Source organism: Ptychodera flava, chromosome 11 (genome assembly GCF_041260155.1).
Source record: "Ptychodera flava strain L36383 chromosome 11, AS_Pfla_20210202, whole genome shotgun sequence".
NCBI lineage: Eukaryota > Metazoa > Hemichordata > Enteropneusta > Ptychoderidae > Ptychodera > Ptychodera flava.
Window position 1 is genome coordinate 11,358,033 of NC_091938.1, and position 20,128 is coordinate 11,378,160.

The 20,128-nt window shown below is 36.6% G+C and overlaps 1 long non-coding RNA gene across 2 annotated transcripts; it reads left to right on the forward strand.

The window, feature by feature from the left end:
• Positions 1-2,854: 2,854 nt before the first annotated feature.
• LOC139143506 (uncharacterized) lies at positions 2,855-11,500 on the forward strand. 2 transcript variants are annotated; one of them, XR_011554605.1, is made up of 3 exons: positions 2,855-3,140; positions 8,585-8,704; positions 10,604-11,500. It is a non-coding gene; the product is annotated as an uncharacterized lncRNA (long non-coding RNA). The 2 variants fall into 2 exon arrangements; XR_011554604.1 differs by having other exon boundaries at positions 2,859-3,140; positions 8,591-8,704.
• Positions 11,501-20,128: the final 8,628 nt, after the last annotated feature.

Below are 20,128 nucleotides of genomic sequence, written 5' to 3' on the forward strand. Positions count from 1 at the left end.
CTCTTACACATCTGTCACTCAAAATATTTAGATTTATTGGCAAATGATAATCCAATGCTTTATTTCCATCTTAGATGAAAATCCGTTAAAAATGGAACGATTTTCATCATCGAATGACGCGATGATATATTTATACTACTGTTATTCGGTTTATCAATTTTTTTTCTGCAAAAGTTTCCAAAAACCGGATTTCATGTGCAAAACATGAAATTCGACATTTTTATATAAAAATTTGTCAAGCTAAAAATAGTTCCGGTTCACGTCCAATGATGACTATGCGGTCCGTGACGTCATCGACGAGTTACCATTGAATCCTATGGAGCGCGCGACGTTCGATATACGAGGCATGTAATAATGACATATATGTCTGATACATTAAAGTTTCGTGCTTGGGGGGCCTCTGAAAAATATGGTTTTTTTTTTATTGTTATTAAAGTTAAGCACCTAAAGGGCGCGCCATGAATGCAAATTCAACTGAATGATGAAATTTGCCGCTTGCATGATGCATTTTAGGCAAAGTATGAGCCCGTGTCGAAATTTTAAAACACAGTGAACCCCGGCCCCTCCCTAATTGGGCATTCAAAAACATAGTGACCCCCCTATCACCATAGTCAAAAACAGGGTGACCCTCATGAGTCCACTGCCCCCCCCCCCCCGCCGAATAAACTGACCAGTCCCTTATTATGAATATTGTACGACTTTAGCAGTTATGAATTCCTAAGACATACAAGTTTTATAACAGCCTGGTAGCCTTATAATCCATCATAATCTTTCGCAAAATGTGCTCGTTCTTCAGACCGTGCTTCAACCACATCAAAAATCGACTTGGGGTGAGTCAAGGCTGTTTAGCGGCATTGCTCAGTGCTAGCTTCAAAGCTCGAAGTTATTCTTGGAAGCAGGGCGGCAGCATTCGTCAGGGCCGGATTTTGCACATTATATGGAAAGCAGTGGTTATTTCTTCGAAAATATGATTGGACTGCGTACTTCTCTTTTGGGCCTTGGACTTTCGCCGCCTCGCCCTAAACGTCAATTAACAAACTAATCACAAGATAGTTCAGTCACGTGAATCTGTCAATTGTGATGCATCGATCTATCGTGATTAATTCTAAACATCCTAACGCATAACAAACAGGGTCGCAATCAGGTGTTCCAGGACGTTCAGAAGACACCGTCGACTATAGTTTAATTTCAGAGTTAGAGGAATTCTTTTACTTGTTTCGAGAACTATCAGTGTACCGTACTGTTGCATATGAAATAAACTTTTAGACGATGAACTTCGAAGTTTTAAAATGTGCACAGTTTTATTAAAAACACTTTTCCGAAAAAGCGGGTGCATGGGAAAAGACACCGCGACTGGAGCGACAATTGCTCAAGAAAATGTCTTTTCCACTTTCTACATTTACCTTCGTGTTCCATCAAATCCACATCAAGTCATAGTGAACTCCGAGCTCATTCCCGCATGTAAAATTGCAACCGTGACCCGATGATATACGATAATGGATTCATAATTAAGTGCTAGAATTTCGCTTTTCCAGGCCCGTCAGTACAGGTTGGTAGATATTATATGAGACCGATTTCAAACCGTGTTCAGAATTGATGAAATAAGCAGATATGATCTCCAAAAACCGTTTTTTATTCAATTGATTCATCACCTTTTCGCGTAGACCTCGCTGTGTGTATCCACATTATCGTTCGGAAAGATACCGGTATATCTCCTACATACGTAAGCTGACATGGAGAACATCATCAGAACTACAATATTTCTGCAATGTCTCGAAACATATTGCACCACCTTGGTGAATGATACACGTCCTTGTATGTTCGTCAGAAACTAATTTCAGTAGGTTAGGATACGACATCGGTCAAATGAGGATGAAATATTGTACTGCAGTTCTTTCTTTCAATTTATTTTTCTTTGTATATGAACTGTATTATTCTCAATTCCCTCCATACTATTTTTGAGCATAGCCGGCGTGTACATAGCAACATTGTTGGTGTTGAAATGAATCCAAATCTGGCTATTGCAACAGTAAGAATGTTGTATGTACAATAAAGAAAGACAATACAAGATGCACGATTGGCTGTATCTGCAGATGCACTATCAATGTTAAAAACTTTGGCCACTTTGCACAGTTCATTCCGTCTAACATACACACGCACATACATATCTACCAAAGCAAGATCATAGAAGAGATATCGTTTATCTCTGCTACCTCCATGGTTTATTTAAAATAGTTAAATAGGAATCACATGCAACAAACAACGAATGAATTCTTCAAAACCGTCCTCAAAATACAAGCAATATAGGCCTACTTCGTATGACTCACACACGATTATTTCCCAAAGTTTTAATTAGGCCAAATAGCTGCTATTTTTTACCATCTTGAAAAAGATCTCGCCAAATATCCGGCTCAGTGCACTGGTTTGGCACGTCTGTATGCGTAACACGGAATATTCATGAAGATAAAAAATGCGTAAGCTGCTTAGTGTACATGCACAGAGGCTGAACTGCAGCCTGATGCTAGGGGGTCAATGTGTACAATGATGTACCTTTATCTGGCGAAACACGAAATTATGGTTCAGTTAGCAATATTTTTGTCTAACGAGAGCAAAAAAAATAACATTTTCTTCAAGATTGAGTAAAAAATGATAGTTATGATCAAATTCTTTGCAAAGTTCATTTCGTGAATACTTGAGCACTTAAGGAGTCATACTCAGAAGACGCCATTGTTACGATTGGCGTGGCGTCGCGTCGCTTACATCTGTACATCGTACCATTCCTACCCCGTGATCGTGCCGTCAATTATCTTCAGTTGTCGATATTTTAGCTTCTACTGACATGTTCCGTCGGTGTTTAGGAATGTTTGCTAAAGAGTCTACCCTTGAATTCCTGGACCATCTCGACGACTATGCTGTACGTTTGAATCTAGTGCCAGTGTCTCATCGACCGTGTCATGCAGTTACGACATGGTCCGACAACTTCAAGCTTTATTCTCCGTTCAACCAGGACGAAACTCGCCAAAACGGAAGAGAGTACCTCTTTTCCGCACCAGCGATAGGTCGACACACACTTCAAGCCCTCGATCGTCGCTGAGTCCTGCATCAGCTGGACGGCTCTCGTGTACAATATTATGTACCAGGTATGTATAGCTGCTGTCTTATTTTTAACCAGCCCAATTGTGTCTAAGATACGTCTACTCCTTCCTGTATAAACGTGTTTAGCAATGTCTGTATCTGGCAAAGTATCGAACGTTTGTTTGTTTTAAATCATCGATATTCCTGATACTTTCAATGAACATCGAATTTCCAGGTCACTTTATGCTAATTTGACTTTTAGTGGTATGCACCCCGCCCGGGATGACTGTTGATTCATGTCAGGGACCGGACAAAAATTAAGGGCGGGGGGGGGATTGGTTGGTGTTTTAAAGGCCTGTGTTGGCACCAGATTATCTCACCAATTTACACACCAGATTACAATTTCAATGGAAAACAACAGGCTATCACCCCTCCATAGTCCTCATGCATACTAGAACAAACGCAATTCCAGGGATCAGCAAAAGTGCCTTTTTAAATCCATGGAAAATAATGAGTGTTAGCAAGAAAATGATTCTCCCTCCCAAAATTTTTAGTCCCCACGGACACCGTCCGGGGGGACTTATAGGTTTGGTCATGTCCGTGCGTGCGTCCGTGCGTCCGTGCGTGCGTCCGTGCGTGCGTCCGTGCGTGCGTCCGTGCGTCCGTCCGTTCACGCAGATATCTCTGAGATGCCTGGAGCAATTTCATTCAAACTTGATACAAGGATTACTTTATATGGCATACAGATGCACGTCAATTTGTTTTGTGATACGATCCAATATGGCCGCCAGGCAGCCATTTTATTACGATTTTTTCATGTACAGAGCCATTACTCAGGCATGTTTTGACCGATTTTATTCAGAGTTGGTACAAGGACATTGACCAATGTCATAGATATGCACATCAATTTGTTTTGTGATTTGATCCAATATGGCCGCCAGGCGGCCATTTTATTACGATTTTTTCATGTACAGAGCCATTACTCAGGCATGTTTTGACCGATTTTATTCAGAGTTGGTACAAGGACATTGACCAATGTCATAGATATGCATGTCAATTTGTTTTGTGATACGATCCAATATGGCCGCCGTGTGGCCATTTTATTACGATTTTTTCATGTACAGAGCCATTACTCAGGCATGTTTTGACCAATTTTATTCAGAGTTGGTACAAGGACATTGACTAATGTCATAGATATGCATGTCAATTTGTTTTGTATAAGATCCGATATGGTCGCCAGGCGGCCATTTTATTACGATTTTTTCATGTACAGAGCCATAACTCAGGCACGTTTCAACCGATTTTATTCAAAGTTGGTACAAGCTTATTGACAAATGTCATAGCTGTGCACGGCAATTTGTTTTGTGATACGATCCAAAATGGCCGCTCTGCGGCCATTTTATTACGATTTTTCATGTACAGAGCCATAACTCAGGCATATCTCAACTGATTTTATTCAAAGTTGGTACAAGGACATTGACCTATGTCATACATATGCACGTCAATCTGTTTTGTGATACGATCCAATATGGCCGCCAGGCGGCCATTTTATTACGATTTTTTCATGTACAGAGCCATTTCTCAGGCATATCCACATGTTTTGACCAATTTTATTCAAAGTTGGTACAAGGACATCGACCAATGTCATAGCTATGCACATCAATTTGTTTTGTGATGCGATCCAATATGGCCGCTGTGCGACCATTTTGTTACGATTTTTTTTATGTCCTGAACCATAACTCAGACATGTATCAAGCGAATTCATTCAAAAGTATTTTTATCACAGACCTAATGAAGAGGACTCTATCCTCTTTGAGGACCTGTAATCAAAGTACCGATTAACAAGTGGGGACTGTGTCATCAACGATGACTTGTTGTATAACCTGTGAGTCACAGTCTGTATAAATGATATCTTAATTATTGACATATATGTTCTCATTTGACTTTGAACTTTTAAAGAATACCTAATCAAATAGAAATAATCAGTAGAGTGAAAGTTGAATATCATATTTGTTGTTCACATCTGCTCTTTAACCATCATGTACATTAATATCAATTGCCAAACATTAATAAGAGCACAGGTCTAGCTTGTGTTGTATTTAAGCAATAAAGCACACCCAGCGACGGTATACTACAAGATTTTGACCAGTTCATGGCATATATGCATGAGCGATAGCGAGTGCATATTTGAAGTGAAATGGTCAAAATTAATTAATTTATAAGGTTATGAATAGTGCAAAGTAACATGACATAGCATGTTTAATGCCCCACTAGCTGTAAGTCGTGAAATTTGTTGACCTCAGAATATGTTCCCATTTTGTCGTGGTTTTCTCTGAATTAAACCCTCTGAAGGGATATTGGCTTTTACTGCATTAGGAAACATTCCTTTCAGAAACATTTAAACAGTAAACTCAAATTTTAACAGCTACTTTGATTATGGCCCCTTTTCAAAAATTGGTAATATTAACAAGGAGAGAGAACATACAATGTCACAGTTGAAAACATTCACCTCTAGGGTGAACATTCAATCTAGGATGTCAAAACAGCAGGACAATCATGAATGTGGGCCCGTACTCCTGTCCCAAGGGGGTCATTTAAGAAAATCAGGGGCGGCCATTGTCAATATACATGTAAACCCTTGAATTTTCTGTGGAAAATACTATAGTCTATCAATATGTGACCTAAATAAAGTAATCGATATATTGAATTTTATTAAAACCCTTTTCCTGCCAGACAGTATTCCTTCCCCATCAGCCAAGTCAGTAAAAACCAGTATTGAGCCAAAACATGACATATTTTCACCCACTTGGCTTGATCTGTTATAGCATCTTTAGTCCAAAAGAATCAGGTTTACAGTTTTCATCAGCTTTCAAATGTACAGTATTATGATAAAATACACCACAGGGCTCGAAATACTTTTTTTCAACCACCTGTCCACTGGACAAGTCAAATAAAAAGTGCCTGTCCCAATAAGAAAAGTACCTGTCCCAAATGGCATAATTTATTCTAAGAAACTATACTTATTTCAACTCTCGGAGACAATGTCTAGAGAAATTGAATGTCATTTTAATTAGTTTGATAGGAAGTTTTTGACAGAACCAACGAGTGAATCTGGGAAAGTTCAACAAACTCACGTCTGTGTTGTAGCAAAATGGCGTAACAACGCCATCCGTGTCGAGAAGGCTCTGAGAATCTCCCAATCTAAGAGATTTGAGACGTGACCTTAGATAAATCAACATGGCAAACACCGCCTCTAAAACTTGTTGCTGGTAAAGATTGGCACGACATGAGTTTTCAAAATTGTAAGTACAGTGCATGTTTTTATGTATGCAAAGACAGTTTCCAAGAATTTTCCCCGACATTTTTCCCAATGACTGGTTGTGAGGTTGTGGCTTTCAGATTTTGACCATTCTCAATTATTTCCCAAGACTGCACAATTGACAGCAGAAAACGGCTACTTGGATTTGCGATCCCTTCCTACAAAATGTACCTCCATTGCGGTTTCTAATTACCGGTAACTCACGATTAGAGTTCAAAGTGAGTTGTGAGAACAGGAAAATTGTAGTGTGTAGTTTATGACTGTACGTTGAAAGGATAAATTGAAATTTCATTTAGTGCCCCTAGAACATGAAAGTGTGTTTGAAGTTTAATTTAGTGCCCCTGAGAACATGAAAGTGTGTATGCACAACTATTGTTTGTTAGATGAGGGACACTCCATTTAGAGTCGACAGATGAGCCGTTTCTGGTCGTCCGCTTTGTCTCTCCCTCCCCCACCCCATGGGGAATGGTTCTTGGAATTATCTCGTCATCCGCTCTTTCTTTTTCTATATGTTACTCAAAATTAGCACTTTGAATTATTTTTCGATAATCATTCTTTGTTATAAAAGATTTATCCATATTTTAAAACCAGCGTTGCAATGGCTAAATATGCGGAGCAATTACGTCATGCAATTCTCTTAAGGCTTTTGAAATCGAACATCGCTTTTTTCAAGTGATAATAGCTAAGTTGCAATTCTGATCGAAATGTTTTGGCAAAAAATACAATCATTTTGGGAGTTCATTTCGTCATGAGGCGATATCGAAGATGTGTTCAGCTTCAAACATGGCCTCCCGTAACGTTGTAACTTATACCTTTGAGCTACCAAAAGACCATGCTTGTACAGCTTCCTTCGGTAACTGGTGGAGCCACGTGCCCTTCTTTTACTTCTGAATTTATCGATGTGTCCGTTTATTTGTCAGAAACACCAAGTTCGAAATCCTGGAGATCGAAGTCGCTGAATTCCGGTTCAAAGTTATAAGGTTGAAGGCAAAGTGTATTCATTGGGCAGTAGCTCAATACAAACGTACAGTAGATCAGACCCCCTAGCGATACCCCCAAACTTCCTCAACCAAACACGAAAACTTTGCATCATCTAAGGCCAAGCCTCTCTCAAGGAATTCCGATAAGTGGCGCTTCCATATGGCGAAAATGGCGTCATACACATCAATTAATAAAACATAAAATTCCAGGAGAATCATTAGCACATTTCTCATCTCTTCATCATGAATGTTACAAAAATAATCTACTGCAACTTTTAAAGGCAGGTTGATATTTGGGTGGACTATCCCTTTAACATTTCACACTATGACTGAGGTGAAGTGATGACCTTTGGGGAGCCCAACTTCACTGCGTGAATGAATAAATTACATGCATTTGCGTGAACTCTGTGTGACCAAACCATTCAGAGAATGTTGCGTCCTGAGTGGTGCATCAAACAGTGAAGTATATGTAAGGGTCATTCAACATCTTATAGCATAAATTGCACAATGCTCTGTGAGGTTTATGTGAAGATTTCAGTACAGATATGTACATTATCCAGGGTTTTTGCTCGTATGAATGGTGATTGGATTTAATGTTAGGGCAAATATTTAATCACATTGCAATCTCTATCTTGGCCAAAGTTGCATGTATAGTCCCAGTGGGTAGTGAATAGTAAGTGTATACATCACCAAAATCAGTACATTCTCACAAACTTATTTCGGTTTGAATGTAAAATAAAAAAAAAACAATGCTAGAAGATACAGCTAGTGGGGGCTTTAAGTTAACATACGATTAATTCTAATCTTACCTAAACATGATATGTCATTTTATTTGCGTCATTTAATTTTTAACTTTCTAAATTATTTCTATTACTGCTGAAAATGAAATGTGGTGTTATTTTCAACATGCACATTTTGGATATTTATATGACCATGGATGTAAAAAGAGTCAATTTTCATCAATGGTCTGACAGTCTACAAGCTTTGAGATACTGCAGGAATGCATAGTGCAGTGTGAATCCAATTATGTTGAGCCTTTTTAGGCCATGAAAATGCTTGATATATTTCTGATTCAAATGTATTGATGGACTGTCAGATTAGTATGGTTATTCATCGTCATTATTGTGGCTTGAAATGTGATTCATCATCTGTGTTTGAGATATTTAATTTTTCTCGGTAGGATTTTTAACTTTTTTTATATTCTTGCAAGTTGCAGGTCCCCTGGAAGTACATGTATTTATTAGGCGTTGAACAAATAGGGAAAGTGTAGTGCCCAAAGGAATGACAGTCACACAAAAAGGCATGCCAACAACTGGGAACAATATGAGAGGTATGTAGTACAAAGTCTGCACTGATAAGTTTTTAGTCTAAAGTAGTGAACTTTGAAGGGCAAGTTAACCAAAGCACCAGTGTTGGTGAATTATGGTACATGAACATGGTTAAGCAGAACCATTACAACACAAAGTAAGACAATTCTACTTAGTTGAACTTTGATGTGTGGTTATATTTGCAGGGCACCTAACGGCCATAAGCAACAAAATCTGCCTTTATAATCTTCTTTGAAGATACAGATGTAATTGATAGTGATGCAGCTTAGCCAATGTCAAATTTTGAAATCACAATGAAATGTGTAAACCCTGCAATTTTTTATAGAGAAGCATGGTGTTGAAACAACTTAAGGGGGCTCTTACATGAGTTCCAAACTCAAATGTACATGACATACAATAATTGCATAGTCAAACCTAAGAAACGTTCTTTTTAACACTGTCTCCCAACACTTGCCAAAATATTATTGAAGGAATCCATGAAGTGTACTTTATGAACTTTGTACGGAAACAAAACATTTAAACAATATCACAAGACAAACTGTCGTTGGAGAGTTTGTTGCAAATTGTGTAATGAAAGATGAAACAAGCTTCTGTTCTGATAACATGTTCCAGATTTCATGACATGCTCAAAAACCATAATTTTATCTTTTACTAAAATAGTATGAAACTATTTTCCTATAAACTTAACCTTAAACTATAATCCAGTGGGGACTATGTCATACTAAACTTACCTTGAAAAAAATTCAAACTGTGTATCATATTGAAAAAAAATCTACTGGGGCCACGGAGCGAATTAAAAAAAACCAACAAAACCCAACAGAAGCAGTGGAATGATCATTAGTGTGCAAGGTGGCTGTATGCAAAAATGCCAGGGTAAAAGAAATTGTAGCTTTGAAATTTCTGGACTGTACAAAAGGCTCAGTGGTACGAATGTTTATTCATTGTTGACATCGTATCGATCTGATTGACACTACAATGTTTGATCATGATTGGCAGCTGTTTGAAAGCTTTCACATATTGTTCTTTGGATGCTTCGAACACGTCCACAGCATCGCAGCAGTTTTGGCATCAAAAATCAACTTAAAATGGAAATAATGAGAGAATTTCACCAACAAGGTGATGCCACAAGTATTCACAAAAGTAATATGTTGGAATGGGTGGGTTGGGTTCACTTTAAATTTGAAAAATGCACAGGGGGTCATGTATTTTTCCAACACCATTGGAGTCACTTAATTTTCTTAAGTATTTGTCCTGTTAAAAAAGTAGTTTAAGTGTTCAAAAAATTTTTGGGAGATAAAATGATTCGCTGCATTATTTCACTCTCGGCAGTCATTTAACTGTAAATCTGAACAAAAGTATAATTATCTGTCACATAAACATCTTGCCTTGGCAACTCTGAGGCTTGTCTTATTGTAAATCGAGCTCACTGAGGGCAATGAACAATTTCTATTACTTACATATTAGAGATATAGCAAGCTTTTGTTAGGGAAAATATTTAACAGTGACCTGTTGACCACTAGTACTATGAAAAGTGAAATAAGTTTAGTTGAAATTCCAATATCATTACTGTTGTCCACATCTGAACCTTCAAACACCCTATTTGCATCAAGTACATTTGTATCAATTGTCAAGCACCTCAGAAAGCACAGAATGTGTTTGTTAAGCATTGTAAAAAAATTATTCATAGTTTTCTCATAGACTCCAATCTATAGTGAATCTACATTTCAGTGAGATTCAGAAATCAAATTTCTTGCATACATATCAACTTTTAACCATTCTAGTCTAATGAAGTACTTTCAAATGAATTATCAAAGGTCTATAAATACACAGATTTAAACAAAAACAAACTAAATGGATAATGTACAATTCTGATGATTTATTCTGTGTATCGTTATTTACAGAAATTGAAGGACGTAAACGGGGCTATCCAAGGACTAGCATGAAGCTGAAGACATTTGATAGTTGTGTGTGTTTCTTCTGAGGACGGCGAGCATGACAGAAGTTGCAAGGGTGGTGAATTTATTCGGAGACAATTGCCATGGGATAGGGAAAGAAGTGAAACTGCGTACAGTATGGAAAAACACTTGCATCAAAGGAAATGCATATTGAGGCTACCTTGCATTGAGGGCGTTGCCTCAATGAGACCAGAGCCTGAGGATGAGGATGGTGGGCCATGAGCCGTTATACAGACAAATGACAATATCAACAGCGCTGACAACTCATTACAGGACAATGTTTAATGTATAAGCATATGTTTTTGCATTTTTTTGATTCTGCTAAAAGCTCAATGATGCATTTTTAGTTTTAAACAAAGACCACTCAACTTTTGAATTTTATTGACTAGATACAGGCTGTACTCATGTTATTACACCGACCGAGTCACAAACAGTGATTATTTGTATAATTGTATTTTTGGGCACTTTTTTCTATTCTTGGTCAAGAAATCTTCTCTGAGACAACAACTCCAATTGATTTGAAAGTTGGTGTGGAGTTTTTTAGGGTACAGCTCAGTAAGACTGTTTCAAATTGTGGTGAAGTTTGCATAATTGTATTTTTGGCAAAATTTTTACCATTGTCTTTTGCCTTGTCTTTTTTTTTAAATCGCTGCTACAATTGTACAGACGTTCAATGAATGACTTGAAATGTCGGTTTCAAAAAGTCTGGTTATATTATTGTTTGTGATTTTTTTTCAGAAACCACAGCTTTTGTTTAACACATGTGTCAATTATTGTAAATATTTTATTGGAACAGTATTGTTCAGTGAATAAAAAAGACATTATTTTTTTAATTGCATAACAGTTGTATGAACTTAAATTGTTGATGTGTGTAGTGTAACATGTGAGTATGAGTAAAATGAAAGAAAACTAGTATATCATGTGAATACCGGTAATACATTTTAATCAATAATGGTAGATATTGTGCATACCATCCTATGGCAATATGCCTGCACATAATTCTGTGACAAAATGGAAGAATGCAGAAAAGATATTAAATATCCACACTGTACATTATGTATCAGCTTGGTCCTGTTTGTTTCCATAATAGAACTAACTGCCCCATATCTATTTTCTAAGCATGTCCATGCATCATTACCAGTGTAATTGTTTATAATTGCACTGAAGTAAGGCCTTTTGAAATGGATCTGTCAAAAATAACATAAAGGATACAGAGGCCATGTTTAGAAGCAGAATACAATGTTATTTTGGTATACAATTATGAAAATAAAATGATGAAACAGTACAAAATGTGCAAAAGGTACAGGTTACTGTTTCAAGTAAATACCGATTCATGAGGAAATTCAAAAAATTAAAAGGAATGACAGCGGAGCAGTGATATTTTATGCGATTTCATGCAAGGTACCATGGGAAAATTTAAGGCAAGAGGGTGGATTCCCATGATCACTAATTTCACGCAGAATCCATTGAAATCCTGCACATGATTATTCAGGAGACTGTCTTATGGAATCCATTAAAATGCTGTAATGATTCTGCTGTGGATTCTAAAAGTGTTCCGTATTTAGAAGAATCCATAATTGGATACCTTAGGATTCCCTGAGTACCCACAATGTATATCTCTGGATTCCCTTGGATTCTGATTGAATCCACGGAGGAATCCACAACAATGCTTAATGGATTCAGGCTTTTTCACATAGTGAAAATCTGTGTAAGGTTTATCAAATCTGTGTAAAGTTTATCATAATGTATAAAGTTTACATCAAAGTCCATTTTAATGGGACTATAAAATGTGATTTAGCATTGGGATATGATAACATATCGATTATCTTTTACTGGAAAACTGGAAAACATGTAAAGATAATGATAAATTTATATTGTTTGCGGCCATTTTGAATACCTAATTAGGTCACATGACCAGTATTAGCATATTTTGGGACAAGTGTGTCATTGTCATTCAAAATATACATACTTACTGTGAAAATACTTCATAATATTAGGTGCTGGATGTTATGTTACATTATGCTTTGACAGACCTAACACTTATACAGACCCTTTGTTTACATTACACTTAGCAGGTCAAAATGATACAAAATATCAGTGTTTTTTCAAAATTTTTGTCACAGTTTCATTTCAGTCCATGCTGACGTGATAGAAAACAGGTTTGGTGATAGAAAAATGACGAATTAATGAGTAATTTCCATGAAAATAAAGAAATCTGTTAAAAAATATAATATTCTATATATTGGCGGCCATTTTGAATACTTTATGAGGTCACGTGGCCATAAGTTTCATATTTTAAGACAAAGTATTTTATGGTGATTCCAAAAATATAATGATATGGGGGACAGTCTTTGTTAATTTAAGAAGTCAGACGTCATGGTACTTCCAAATGTCAACTCCACCCCAGGGCCTTAGGGTGCAAAGGGTTTAAGTGGAAAATAAATGTACGAAAGGTTGCAGTATTCTAAGATTATTCTATACGTATGATATGTGTTTCTCTAAAGTTGATTGTCGATTACTTACGGTAATAAGATGGGAGGGGCACGTTAATATGTCAATGCTGACGACTGATATTTATCAAAATATACTGATAAACACTGACGTGAAGCAGTCAATTAAAATACTGAATGATAATTTATTTTAATCATCCCATAGACAAGGACAAAATAAAGCTCTATCGACAGACCAGCCACTTTTCCTTGTATGTAAAAGGTGACAATTCATATCTACTGAGCCATGGTTTTGTTTTCTCAGATCTATTTCTTTCCTGTTGTGTTCCTCCTTTGAATCTACGCTATCGCCCAATGGTGAAATTTGTCTAGCCAACGAGCTAGGATAAGCTGCCCTGCAATACTATGATTAAGCTACATTTGATTCGCTATCCTACTGGTTATACCTGCCAAATATCTGCCATTATCATTAAATGATAACAGCCATAGAAAGATAGATAGACAGACAGACAGACAGACAGATAGATAGATAGATAGATAGATAGATAGATAGATAGATAGATAGATAGATAGATAGATAGATAGATAGATAGATAGATAGATAGATAGATAGATAGATAGATAGATAGATAGATAGATAGATAGACTCAGGCACCCTTTCCTCCCTTCCTCCCTTCCCCCCTCCCTACCCACATAGATGCAGACATACATAGATACATACATACATACATACATACATACATACATACATACATACATACATACATACATACATACATACATACATACACACACACACACACACACATACATACATACATACATACATACATACATACATACATACATACATACATACATACATACATACATACATACATACATACATACATACATACATACATACTCAACAGGTCAGATACTGGTACTTCCGCTTTAGTAGCTAAACAAGTCAAATCACTAAAACATCAGATTATTCTGACTATTTTAGTTTAGTTTAGTTTAGTTTAGTTTAGTTTTAGTTTTGTTTACGTTTGATTACTTCAGTATAGTTCAGGTTATTACGAAAATAACGCAAATAATGTATAAAGACACATACATGTAGTCATTAGCATGCGTTAACGCGTCGGGCGATGCGTTGCACTAATGTCTGAGTGCTTACTTTGCGGTATTTTCGTATTAATTATTATCATACATCTCCTTTTTTATCAAGAATATATGCACCCGTCGTTTCCGATGCATTACCCCATACACTTTAGAGGCATATTCTGCATCGCCCTCTTAACTGCGAGCGGGTTAAGGGTAAGCGCCATCTTTGTTTACATCGCCCGCTCATCCAACATTCGATGTACGAGCCGAGCAGCGATGTCGTGCCATATTTGTACAGTGCGGTCTTGGCGAACTTTCGTTATTACCTCATAATATTTTTCACCTTCAAACAGTCGTAAGTCATTTACTTCTGTTTCTCCTTTATCAGAAGTTATTTTCAAAGTACAGTATGGAGTTTCAGCATGGAGCCATTCAATGACGCAATGTTTATCATCAAATATGAAAGTAAAGGGGTTATTGCATGCCCGTTACGTGCCGTTTTTAAGGAAGCTCGATTCTATTGTTTGCGAAGGCAGATGTATAATAAATTATTTTACGTTATTATATTTTATTTTATCTGTGTATCTATCTGTTGATTGCTGGTTGTCTGCAATACATCAGAAAGAATGTCGTTATCCTCTATTTAATAAATCAACTGACTGTGTATACCAATGATTCTCTCAAATATATAATAATAAACTAGTCAAAATCTAGTAGTACCTGCCTCAGATGATCAGTTGGTAAAAATACTGATTGACAGTTATATAAAATTAAGTCTTTCTCATTTGAAATGGAAGTCAGGGAGCGATCAATTTTTGTACTTAGTTAACGTGTAAACACACACTTTGTAATACCATTCGAAAGTCAATAAAATATCTGTTCATGCTTTAAAACTGGGGAAAGTTTTTAAAATTATTACAAAATGCGTTAACTGTTATTACAAAGTGCGAATTATTACAAAATGCTGATACCCTTGTTACATTTTGCGTAGACAATTTTTTATTACAAAATGCTGATACCCTTGTTACAAAACGCGTAGACTGGTTTATTACAAAATACTGCAGACGTTATTACAAAATGCGTCAGTTATTACAAAATGCTGATACCCCTTATTACATTTTGCGTAAGTTATTACAAAACACGTCAGTATTACAAAATGCCGCAGCACAGTTACAAAATGCGTTTTATTACAAAACGCTGATACCCTTATTACAAATCGCGCAAACAATATTTTATTACAAAATGCTGATACCCTAATTACAAATGTGTACACCATTTTAATACAAAATGCTGATACCCTTATTAAATTTTGCGTAGGTTGTTACAAAATGCGTCATATTACAAAATGCCGCAGTACAGTGTTTTTTTAGTTAGGCATTGTCACTGACAAGCCATATCTTGTTGGAAAAACAACTGCCTATGTGTTTCAGATATATTACATTTATGTGCTTCCTTATTCGCTGCGTTTGGTAGGAGAGGAAACATTACCCTTCCCTTATCCCTAAAATTATTGTATTAAAGAGGGTATACGGCATACCACATTTGGGAAAACAATCGACGCACCCCATAAATCTCAGGATACACACTTTTAATGTTTTTTCTTCTTTATTGCATTAAGTTCTTTAAAATTGTGTATTAATACCTTGTAAAAATTGTTTGGAGGAACAGGAACTTAATTTGTTAATGAGGGGATTGGCCGGCACAAACCATGTAGGTAGACTAATCCCTGAGAGCTAAAAAATTCCGCATTACCGAATTAACGGCTTATGACTCCCCAGAGAGTAAATAAACTACCGATCAAGTAGAACAAAAGATCACAATGTTTATGAATATGACATCACCCGTGATATTTGTAGAGCAATCACCGATTGACAGTCAGTTCACACCTCAAGTAAGGTATATTTTCATATGGAAATGATTTCGAACCTACAGCATTTGTGCTGGGGAATCTTGGCACGTTCGGTTTGAAATTAAGCAAATTTTACAATTTACATTTAATGGCCGATATAAAATCTAATCGATGTTTGAATATTGATTTATCCCCATTAAGTTACATACCAATGGTAAGGGCATTATCTGGGCTTTCTAAAAATGTATTGTTTATGGTACTTTGTTGTTTTTGTTTCCGACTAGCGGTAAATATGTTACCCCTAACCCATTCCTATTTTACTAGTGAGGGCGTGACAGTCCCCTACAAAACAAGTCGTTACACTCTTACCCATCATCAGTTAAATGGCAAATAAGCAGATTATGACAGCTGAGAATACTAGCTAACAGTAAATCATATAAAATGCCTTAGACGGGATGATTTCGATACCTGGCCAACGGACTAACTGTTTTGTGCATATTGTTTTTAAAAAAATCACTTAAAATTGACGCAAACTGAAAGGTTCAAGTTTTGTAACTTTCAAATAGGCGAGTTTTCCTAATAAAACTATACATGTTTAGAAAGGCCCTTTTCCGATCTTTCAACAAAAATAACATTTATATGGTTTCATGATTAATGATTCGAGGCAGAAAGGGAAACATTACCCCTGCCCCTTATGTTATAATTTGTTTAAAAAAACACTTAAAATTGACACAAACTGAGAAGCTTAAGTTTTGTAACTTTAAAATATGCGACTTTTCCCCAATAAATATACATATACACCTTTCAGAGCTTTCAATCAGCAAAACATTAAACATGGTTTCGTAATTCATGGTTCGAGGCAGAAAGGGAAACTACCCCTTTTCCATATATTGTAATTTTGTTTTAAAAAATCACTTAAAATCGACACAAACTGAAAGGTTTAAGCTTTGTAACTTTGAATATCGTTTTTTCCACATAAATCTATATATTTTTAGAAAGGCCTGATTCAGCACAGAAAGGGAAACAAATACCCCTACCCCTTATATTACACACGGATATGTTGCATACCACGTATTAAGAAAACAAGCTCATGCACCCACTTAATCTCAAGACACATACTTTTAATGGTGTTTTTCATGTTTATTGCACTAAGTTATATATCTGACTTACAGATTGATATATTGCGGGTGCCACATGTGGGGTAGGATGCGCTTACTATTTTCGAAACACCTGACATCACTTCTTGGTCTTCTGCCAGAGGTCAATATATCTTTCTTTCATGAATATGACTTTGTTGTGTACTGTCTATTTACTGTCTCTTTTGTGCTGTTTTGTGTCTATGTTTACAACTATTGTCTTACGAATTCTGACCTAATGTCTTTGGAGTATGGATTGGTATGATTGCGATTATTTTTCTTCAAAAAATATATAAATACCGTATGAAAAATTGTTTAGAGGAACGGGAACTTAATTATTGGGTTTGAAATTTAGCAAATTTTACAATTTACGGTCAATGGGCGATATAAAGTCTAATCGACGTTTGAATACTAATTTATCCCCATTAAGTTATATATCAATCAACAATAAAACTCGTCTAGTGAGTGTTCTCCTGCTACATTTGGCATAATGGTGCCGGGCCTGACAATAACAACAACACACAATGATTTCACTAGTTCTATACTTCAACAGATTAGGAATTTACGTGTACACAAATGTAAATAGTACAGCCCTTCATACTCTGTTTTCTCGGCTTTCATTTTCATTTGTAGCGTTCAAAACACACGGTTCACGAAGAGTGAGATTCGTATGTCAAGCTCATTTTCATGTTTACTTAATGTCTGTAATTAGGCTATATATCAATATTTAGTGCATCGACTTAAATTGGTCTTTTGCCTTTTGCTGATCATATCTAGTTTTAGTTGTAGTAAAAGGTTCATATGTATGACATTTTAATCAAATAGATCATTTGCATATTTAATGAAACTGTAATAAGGCAGTTTATCATACACGCTATACCTGTATTGCCATTCTTCTATTGTTTAGACGGTACTGATATGAACCCATATTTTAACTAGTGAAAATACGAATTATATTTTCACTGTAACCGAACTACTTACAGCGACGCGTACGCGTGACCTTCGCTGGTATGCATGACCTTCGTTGGTATATGTACATATAAAACAGCTGAGCGAATAAGACAAATGACAATCCGAAACGTCATTATGATTATGGTCAAAATTCTGTTGTTTGCAGTGACTTCATGGGCATTGCACTTAGGCACAAGTACAGTTGTACCAAAAACATACAAACAAACGTATTGAAAATTTGTATCATTTGCCGAAACCTGTCATTGTTCACGGCCGGCAGGCCCCGTAGCGGTGCAGTGTTTTCATGTCGTCTACGCTGCTGAAGATTACATGTAAGATATCGGTTAGTGCATCATGATAGAACCGCTTTACGACAAGTTTCCTGTTGATGAGCTTAAGTATCTGGGCGGTAAATTACATCTTTTACAGCCTTAAATGAGCCACAAAAATCATACCGCACTGAAAATACTCGCGACAGACAAGGTTCAAGGTGCACATAATATTTCCAATTTGCACCTGTCAGTGAGATTCACAGGTCATAATCGTGTCTGGCGGCACAACTGCGTTGCGGGTTTCAGATACAATGTAAGATCTAGGGAAAGTCAAACTTTTGCTTAGGTTGTTAAAGGAAGTTTAGTTCTATTAAGGCAAGCCAGGAACGAAAATATACGAGGAGACGACGTAGAAAATCACAAACGAGTTACGACACTACAGCTTACAGTGTACTCACTTCATGTTATATTCGGCATATTTGACGTCTGAGGACATGTATAATTCTTTGAGATAAAGTGACTGGACAGGTACGGGCATTCATAGATGTCGCAGAGCTGCTTGCTCCATGCACTCAGCTGTTCATACTCGCATCGAATTCGAAATCGAACGCTGGCGTAGCGCGAGTATTTTGACGCACGAGATTTTGTCGGCCTCATAACTTTCACGCAGGGATGAGGTTATGTATCAAAACACGAAAACACACCCATTTTACACACTCCAGTCTATGTTTTACATCCAACGTCATTTTAAACTAAAAATACATCTTCTTCAAATTGTGAAAACGTGTGTCGACATCGTAATATTGAAATTGTTCGTGTTGAAAGTGAGCCATAAACCCTGCTTTGAAGTGGAATGGCCCGATAGCGGAATAATATCAAGAAGTGATATGGTTGTCATCACTCCTTAGCAACCAACTTTTTATAAGTACAGCCTGGAGGAAGCAAGGTCGATTTCCAGTTGATTTCGTTTCTAATTTCGGAGCGTCTGTAGGAAAGCAGTCATAACCAAAGCATGCATGTATGATAAAGGGGTTATTACACGACGTTAGGCGATACCGCGTCGTATTAGAGTGATGTGTCCGTATTTAGACGAGTTGCGCAGCAACGAGTCAAAATACGGACACATCACGAGAATACGACGCGGTATCGCCCCAAACTCGTGTAATAACCCCTAAGTATCAAAATGCACTTGATTGGATTTCTTGGAGTACATTGGTTATATTTACTAATACATTTATGATGACCATGTAACTCTGATTTAAAACTTGTACATAATGAAATTCTGTACTTGGGCTATATGTTGAAAGTGAATGTGATATTTGTAACTTAATTTGATATGACTTCTAAGCTTCAGCAGCTATACTTACTTTAAGTCATGCTTGAAGTTTATGAGTATCTCATATTATAATTAGCTCAATTAGGCCATGAACAAAACCGAATGGAGTGAATTTGATCCAAGTTTCGTTTAACATATATGCTTTTGCTTAATGAGCATGCTATGAGTCGTCATACTTACATTTTGCAATATTTTTTTGAATACATTTTTGAAAGTTTGATGAGTTTCCCATATCATAATTAGTTCATTTGCATATATTTGAATATATTATGATATGTATATCCCTTTTTCTCTCCACAGATTTCTGAAGGGCTGACCATAATTAATAACCAATTATAGCCTGTGGCATTCACCTCGAGGGAGCACAGAAATGATAGTGCAAGATGTC